Source organism: Lathyrus oleraceus, chromosome 7 (genome assembly GCF_024323335.1).
Source record: "Lathyrus oleraceus cultivar Zhongwan6 chromosome 7, CAAS_Psat_ZW6_1.0, whole genome shotgun sequence".
NCBI lineage: Eukaryota > Viridiplantae > Streptophyta > Magnoliopsida > Fabales > Fabaceae > Lathyrus > Lathyrus oleraceus.
The window spans coordinates 464,717,446-464,727,095 of NC_066585.1; positions in this window are offsets into that span (position 1 = coordinate 464,717,446).

Consider the following 9,650-nt stretch of genomic DNA (forward strand, 5'->3'; position numbering starts at 1 on the left):
CTGAAATTTTCGAAAATTTTGAGAGTTGTATGAGATACAATTGGAAGGAGTTCCTACCTAAATAACCTAGTTTTGTGTAATCCGCCTACGCGGACTTAGAACGAAGTGAAATATGGATCTCGACCCACTAGAAAGTCTTCCAATGGGATTTTCCGAATCAAATGATGAGGGTCATTTATTTTGAGTAAAATAGTGGGAGCATATTTAATTAAAGGCCTAATTAAATATGTCTATGATACTTATATTTTCATTAATTCTTATGTAGATTACCATGACAGCAAACACCTCTAACAACATTTTGCGATCAATCCTTGATAAGGAAAAATTGTCTGGGACAAATTTTTTGGATTGGCACCGAAACCTGAGGATTGTCCTCAAACATGATAAAAAGCTGTATGTCTTGGAGACACCTATTCCTGAAGAGGAACCTCCTAGTTCTGCACCTAAGGCAGAAAGAGATGCTTATAAGAAGCATGTCGATGATGCCAATGAAATTGTTTGTCTCATGCTAGTTACCATGAACTCAGAATTGCAAAAGCAACATGAGAACATGTCAGCGTTCGATATGATCGAACACCTGAAGATGCTCTATCAAGAGCAAGCAAGGCATGAAAGGTTTGAAGTTTCAAAAGCCCTTTTTCAAGGCAAGTTAGCTGAGGGAGCCCCTGTAGGTCCACATGTGCTCAAGATGATTGGGTATGTGGAAAACTTTGAGAGATTGGGTTTTCCCCTCGAAAAGGAACTTGCGACTGATTTGATCTTACAATCGTTGCCAGATAGATTCAGTCAATTTGTCCTAAATTTCAATATGAATGATATGGACAAATCTATACCTGAACTGCTCGCCATGTTAAGAATTGCCGAGCAGAATCTGAAGTCAAAAGGAAAGTCCATTCTGATGATCAGAAATGGAAAGAGACAGAACAAAAGGCCCATTAAGCAGGGTGATAAAGGGAAAGGCAAGGAAGTTGCCAAACCCAAACCCACCGTTGCTGCTTTAAAGCCTAGTGGAGGCATAGCAAAAGAAAGCACCTGCTTCCATTGCGGTAAGACCGGACACTGGAAGAGAAACTGCCCAAAGTACCTGGAAGATAAGAAGAATGGAGTAGAGACTTCAACTTCAGGTATTTTTGTTATTGAAATTAACTTATCTACTTCTGCATCATGGGTATTAGATATTGGACGCGGTTCTCACATTTGTTCAAATGTGCAGGGACTAAAAAGGAGTAGAAAATTGGCAAAAGGTGAAGTCGACCTACGAGTTGGCAATGGAGCAACGGTTGCTGCTTTAGCCATAGGAACTTATGTATTGACTTTACCTAGTGGTTTAATAATTCAGTTAGAGAATTGTTATTATGTACCTGCAATTAGCAGGAATATTATTTCCGTTTCTTGTTTGGACAAGTTTGGTTTTTCATTTATAATAAAGAACAATTGTTGCTCAATTTATTTGAATGATATATTCTATGCTACTGCACAAATGAATAATGGACTATATGTCCTTGATCTTGAAATGCCTATTTATAACATTAATACTAAAAGGATGAAACCTAATGAGTTAAATCCAACTTACCTTTGGCATTGTCGATTAGGCCAGATAAATGAGAAACGCATTTCCAAACTCCATAAAGATGGACTCTTGGGCTCTTTTGATTATGAATCATATGAGACATGCAGATCTTGTTTAATTGGAAAGATCACAAAGTCTCCATTCACAGGAAAAGGTGAAAGAGCTAATGATCTTTTGGCCCTCATACATACTGATGTATGTGGACCACTGAACATACCATCCAGAGGAGGTTTTCAGTACTTCATCACATTTATTGATGATTTCAGTAGATATGGTTATGTGTATTTAATGAAACACAAATCAAAATCCTTTGAAAGGTTCAAGGAATTCAAAAATGAAGTACAAAACCAACTAGGTAAGAATATTAAAACTCTTCGATCAAATCGAGGTGGTGAGTATTTAAAGCCTAGAGTTTGATGACCATCTGAAAGAGTGTGGGATCCTATCCCAACTTACTCCTCCTGGAACACCCCAATGGAATGGTGTATCTGAGAGAAGAAATCGAACCCTGTTAGACATGGTCCGATCCATGATGAGTCACGCCGTACTTCCAAACTCCTTTTGGGGACATGCACTATTGACAGCAGCTTACACACTTAATCGTGTTCCATCCAAAAAGGTTGAAAAGACACCATATGAGATACGGAGTGGTAAGAAACCACATATGTCTTACATGAAGATTTGGGGTTGCGAAGTTTATGTGAAACGACAAATTTCAACTAAGCTTGAGCCCAAATCTGACAAATGCTTATTTGTGGGGTATCCTAAAGAAACAAGAGGGTATTACTTCTACAATCCTTCAGAGGGAAAAGTGTTTGTCGCTCGAACTAGAGTTTTCCTAGAAAAGGATTTTATTTCCAAAGGAATAAGTGGGAGGAAAGTAGAGCTTGAAGAAATTCAAGAATCACAAAGCATCGATACACCTATGGAGGAATTAGAGCAGGAAACACAAGTAGTTATGGAAGAGCAACCTGCTCAAGTAGAACAAGACCAGCGTAGGTCAAGCAGGATACGTCACCTACCTGAGAGATATGGATATCTCATAACAGATCAAGGTGATGTATTACTCATGGATCAAGATGAGCCTGTGACCTACCAAGAGGCCATAACTGGTCCCGAGTCTGAGAAGTGGCTAGAAGCCATGAAATCTGAAATGGATTCCATGTACACAAACCAAGTTTGGACCTTGGTAGAGCCTCCTGTAGGAGTTAACCCTATAGGATGCAAGTGGGTCTTCAAAAAGAAGACTGACATGGATGGTAAGGTACAAACCTATAAGGCAAGACTGGTTGCAAAAGGATGTAAACAAATTCATGGGGTTGACTATGATGAAACCTTTTCACCAAGTGCAATGCTTAAATTTATTCGGATTTTACTTGCTATCGCTACATATCATGATTATGAAATATGGCAGATGGATGTCAAAACTGCTTTCCTTAATAGGAATCTTCTTGAGGATGTGTACATGACACAACCTGAAGGATTTGACATACCAGAAGAAGCCCATAAGATATGTAAGTTACAAAGATCAATCTATGGATTGAAGCAAGCTTCCAGAAGCTGGAATCTTCGTTTTGATGAAATGGTAAAACAATATGGATTCATCAAGAACGAAGATGAGCCTTGTGTCTACAAGAAGGTTAGTGGGAGCATGATCGTTTTCCTGGTATTATATGTAGATGACATATTACTCATTGGAAACGATGTCCCTACCCTGCAATAAGTAAAGTCTTGGTTGGGGAAATGCTTTTCTATGAAGGACCTAGGTGAAGCAGCCTATATATTAGGAATCAGAATCTATAGAGATAGATCACAAAAACTGCTTGGCCTAAGTCAGAGTACGTACATAGACAAAGTGCTGAGACGCTTTAATATGCATGATTCCAAGAAAGGATTCATACCTATGCAACATGGCATGTGTCTATCAAAAACACAATCCCCTTCAACTAAGGAAGAAAGGGATCGCATGAATAAGATTCCATATGCATTTGCAATAGGATCTATCATGTATGCCATGTTATGTACTCGACCAGATGTCTCGTATGCTTTAAGTGCAACGAGTAGGTACTAATCTGATCCTGGTGATGCCCATTGGGTAGCTGTCAAGAATATCCTTAAGTACTTGAGAAGGACTAAGGACTCATTCTTGATATATGGAGGTCAGGAAGAGTTGGCTGTATTTGGATACACCGATGCTAGCTTCCAGACAGATAAGGATGACTTTAGATCACAATCTAGTTATGTGTTTTGCTTAAACGGTGGCGCTGTGAGCTGGAAAAGTTCAAAGCAAGATACAGTTGCTGATTCTACAACCGAGGCCGAGTATATTGCTGCCTCAAGTGTAGCAAAGGAAGCTGTTTGGATCAAAAAGTTCATTAGTGAACTTGACATAGTTCCTAGCATTGTGGATCCCATTGGTCTCTATTGTGATAACAATGATGCTATCGCACAAGCTAAGGAGCCTAGATCTCACCAACGATCCAAACACATACTTAGGCGTTATCACCTCATTCGAGAGATAATAGATAGAGGAGATGTAAAAATATGTAGAGTACCTACACTTGACAATATTGCTGACCCACTGACAAAGCCTCTTGCGCAGCAGAAGCATGATGGCCATACTAAATCTATGGGCATTAGGGGTATGCCTGATTGGCTCTAGTGCTAGTGGGAGATTATTGGTGTAAGCCCTAGAGGCCAATACTTTTGGTACTTGTATCGAATTATTTATTAATAATAAAAGGCATTTTCTTTATTATGTTTGTTTAATAAAGTCCCTGGAATAGATAATCCGTTTAATGGATCAAGTGTGACTTGATCATGAGATCACATTAAACATAAGGACATTATTCTTAAAGTATCTGTAGTCGAGCTTTACTGTGAAGTGGGATAACATTAAAGCATTGAGACTATTATATATATAGACTGATGATCACATCTCATGGATCATGGATAAAGGAGTTATCAAGTCTTAAACATAGGTATGAATATTAAGAGTAATATTTATATTGGATTGACCCGTTATGAGAATACTATATAGAAAGTTATGCAAAGTGTCATAAGTTATTCTCATGGTGATAATGGTGTATACCACTATTCGACCTGAAACCACTATGGACCCTAGATGTAGAGTCGAGTGTGTAGCGGTGTATTCGTCACTTTATGATTTATTGACTAAATCAAAAGCAAAGCATACAAAGAATCGAGTCGCCACCGCACTTTTATTTATCCTAAGGAATGGCTAAAAAGCGAACAAAAGCCTAAGAAGTTTTACACATAGAAAACTAATGAAAAAGATCAGAGAATCTGGGTAAGGGGTTAATTACGCAATGGGAAGGTGTTAGGCACCCAAAACGTCCTAGGTACTCCTAGGGAGCCCTTTTCACACTTGTTGTATAAAAAAGTTTATTTGTTTATGACATATTGTGCAAACATGATTGGGAAGATGAGAAAAGAATATACAATTTATTATTTTTGTGTTTGAACGGATGAACCCGTTGCCTACGTACCTTCCATGAAAGGTAAGGATCAAAACGCCGTAGTTCGGCTAAAAGATTTCCAAAATATGACTGGGTTCATGTTAAAACAAGAGCACTAAGGCTTTTCATTATCAATGGGAGAAAACTCAACCAAGACCAACAATCCACCATGCGAGGATAGCTTCAACATACTAGTGAGGGGTTAACCCCATAATAAGTATGGAAGACTTACAATCAGCTCACTAAGGATGTGGTGAGATTTACATCAACCACTATGAGAATTGAAACCTATGGCTAATGTATGAAAACATATCAACAATGGACAAAGCCACAAAACAATTGAATGAGTGAAGTTAATTGATTATGAGTATTCACAAAATATGGTCAAAGTATGATTAAGATTCAATTCAAAGAAGTGTATAGAAATGGAGTTTGAAAAGTCAAGGACTTAGGGTCCAGGTTTCTAATTTGAAAAGACATGAAGATGTTTGCACAATAGTATTAAAGTTTTTGAATTAACAATGTGAAAAGGGAGTTTTGGAAACAAAAGGATGTGGATGAAGGAGTGTAAAACTTCTTAGAAAGGTTCACCTCTTGAAATCATATAGAAGATGATTCAAGTGTGTCCTTAGGAATAAGCAAATGAGCAATAACAAATAAGCAAAACAAATGATACCGGATGCCAATTGCTGGACTTACACCAATCTCACAAACAAGGTGGATACCGGATACCAATCAATGGATTTACACCAGTCTCCTAAAACAAACACGGATATCAGATGCCAATAAATGGACTTATTCCAATCTCCTAAAGCAAAACAAAACAAAAGGGTGGATATCGGATGCCAATAAATGGACTTATTCCAATCACCTAAAATAAAACAAAACATGGATATCAGATGCCAATCTATCTGGGCTTACTCTAATCTCCAAAACAAAACAAAACATGGATATCAGATGCCAATCTATCTGGGCTTACTCTAATCTCCAAAGGATGATCATAGGAATACAAATGCCAACAACATGGGCTTACAATTGAATCCTCACATACAACAAACAAACAAAAGCAATAAGCAAAGAGGACATAAGTGGCCAATGAAATGGTCTTATACTCAATCCCTTCCAAATCATGGGAACAATGGCCAATGAATGGACTTACAATTGTCCTCAATGGATCAACAAAGATGTGTCACAAAGATATGAAATGATGATCATGCAATAATGAACAATTAATGATGATAAATACACAAAGGCACATAATCAAACATGTACAGATGAAACAATAAGCAATCAATGATTCAGTTAGCACACACTATATACAAGCAATTAGGCTCAAGCAAGGGTTAGACTTTAAAGTCAACTGGAATGGGGTAAATGGTGCTCTTAACCTTAACATTGAGAGTTAAGGTGAAGCAGATGAAAAGGATATGAGGGGTGTGCCTCATTGCTCTTATCCCTGGCCTGGGAGAGCTTTGAATATCAGAAGGTGTGGGAGTTCAGAAAGTTAGAACTCTCTCCACAAGTTAATGACTCTATAGATCTTGGGTTAAGATCCACAATGCTACAACATGTAATGTGAGAAAAGGGATGACACACAGAATAGTAAGAGATGGACTACACATCTCTTTTATCTACCAATTGCCTTATCAAAAGGGCTTTTCCTGCTTGGGGACAAAGATAAACGATCACAAGCATTGCCTCTTAAGGAGGACTTCAGACAGGTGCCTGGCCAAGTAACAAGCCAGGTCTTCCAGACTACATGGAGTTAGAGACATTATACATCAATGCTCAAGCTATCAAGCAAAGCAAAAGCAAGTTCACAATGAACTATAGGAACTAAGGTACCTGAAAACAATCCAACACAATCAGTATACAACTCAAAAAAGAAAGTCAACAGACAACAGACAATCAACTGTACACAAACAATGCATCAAGCAAAGCACAAGCTCAACTCAAAAAAGATAATCCACCTACAAAACAACTTAATGTTAATCAACATCAATCAAATATCAATCCAAATGAGCAAATGAATCAAACTCCTCAAGGCCATATGCTTCTTGTCCTGAAAACAAACTCAAACATGAGAAGCAAACCACTAGGACAAGGCCTAGGGTCAAAGAAGGAGAAAAAATTTAAAAAAAACATGAAAATTGACATGAATCAAGATTAATCAATCAAGAACAATATCCAAGTGGTCTCATATCAATAGCATCAACCAATTTCATTTCACAAACAAAACATGTCAAAGTATGCAAGTTGAAAGCTCATTGAAGTAAACAGAATGAACCAATCCACATCAACTCAAAAATGGTTCAATAAATCTCAAGAAAAATCATGGATAAACAGAACATATCAAATGATCAGCATACCAAAAATCAAGGCATTTGGACAAGTATAAGCATGGCAAATAAATTCATCAAGTCAAAGTAAGCATAAACAAGCTCAAAGGAGGCACAAATTGATACATCAACTTAAGGCAATCCTAAAACAGAGATGACAAGTGATAAATGACTCAAACCAAAGCCAAGACAAACTTCAATGTGTCTAGGAAACATGTGCAAAATTTCAAGCTCATATGATAAGGCATAAGCATTTCACAAATCATGGAAGTTCAACACTCATCAAAAGTCCAAACATGACCAACCAGCAAGGAAAATATCAAACAAATTGGAAATGGATCTAAAATTCTACAAAAATTCATGATCAATCCTAACATCCAGAAGTAGCATTATGCAAAAATTCACATCATTTGGCATTTATTTGGCATGGTAAATAAAATCAACAAATCAGGCAAGCCAAGGTGTGACACACATTGTCGCACCTACATTAATCAGATCATAACTCAACATCCAGAAATGAGAAAAATGCAAACTCAATAGCAAAATGTCAATTAGGATGTTTAGTTTAAGCATGTCAATTTTCACATTCATTGGATTAACCATCATCATTTCACAATCAAAATAGCAAGGAAGGTGCAAGATAGCATATGCATGAACAAACCCTAGGCAAATTAAAAATCCAACCGAGCACAAATTCTGGAAAAATATCCAAAAAATAGAAGACATCATGAAGAACAAGGTGTAAAAAATCTCATGTGATTTGGATCATTATTTATGGAGTTATGGATTTTTGAATGAAGAGAAAAAATTAAAAATGAATGAATGAGCATACATGAACATGGAAGGCATAAGTGAATAAAATGCAAAAGCCAATTATTGGAAATGCCTTGGCTCAGATTCGACCCGTGTATAAATTTGAAAGTGGCGCCAGGTTAAACGCCGCGTTTCATTTAATTGAAACGCTGGCCAATGAGAAGCCGACACTTGGACCAACACATGAGTACTAACACCCAAACACATGCAAACACACGGGAAAATGGATCAAATACGTTATGGAATCATAAACCCTAGCAAGCTCATACAGTTCATCGTGTTCATCATCATCAAGAACAAACATGCACAAAAATTCACCAAACACATATCAATCAATTCATCCTTCAACATACATCATCAATCCAACATTAATTTAACCTAATCCTAACTGTATCAAACAAATCGAGCACAACAAGTTTCACATGCCAAACTTCAAATTGCTATAACTAATTCATTACTGCATGAAATTAAGAGATCCAAAGCTCAGCATAACCAGTGATCAAAGATCTACAATAAGCACATGATTATTTCAAGAATTGGAGCATTCGAAATCTAACCTCAATGAAGATGCAGAGTTGGATTTGTGCAATTCAGGTCCTGGAAATATGAAACAGATGCTCTACACTGCTTGAATAGGTGAAAGGATGAAGAAGAACAGCTCAGTCGTGCTTGATTCGTCCAGAAATTTCAGTTGCCATGGATGATGCAAGGTTCAACAGTCCACGATTCAACTTGAATTCTTCAAGATCTTGCTTCAACAATCTTCAATTATGCTTGGAGATGATGAACAAACCAAGAACAATGCAAAAGATATGAAGAAAATCGATGAAAAAATTGAGAGAAAATTGAGAGAGAGTTTTTCAGATCTGGAATTTGTGAAGTGTTGTTATGATTTTCTGTTAGGATTGGGGTTATATACCATCTGCTAATGAATCTAGTTAGTTAATCATGATTAGGCTAATGCAAAATGGATTAAGCAAAATGAAGTGTTATGCAAATTGGCCAAAACACCCTCACATGTGCATGGCAATAGAATAGTGACCGAGTTTGGCATGAAATGAGTTTCAAAATCTGTTTGGATGCAAATGAAATTGGTTGGAATTGAAAATAATGCATATTTTTCAAATTGCTACTTTCCCTCCAAAATTCAAAATGGAATTCAAGTGAAAATGCCAAACTTTTGTGATGAGAATTGATGAAATGTAATGCATGATTATGATAGTAGAGATCAAGAGAGAAATGTTCCAAAAAGAACCACTTCATTTGGCCTTTTGGTGCAAAAGTTATGCCTTATTGAAGTTCAAAATTTCTTGGCAATGATTGATCCATAATTCCTTAACCACACATGAGAATTTCATGTTCTTGAACTTTTTGGAAAGGTGAGAGCAAGATCTTCAACTTTCATGTTGGACAAAATTTCATTTGAAGCTTGCTTGATGATGTAAACTT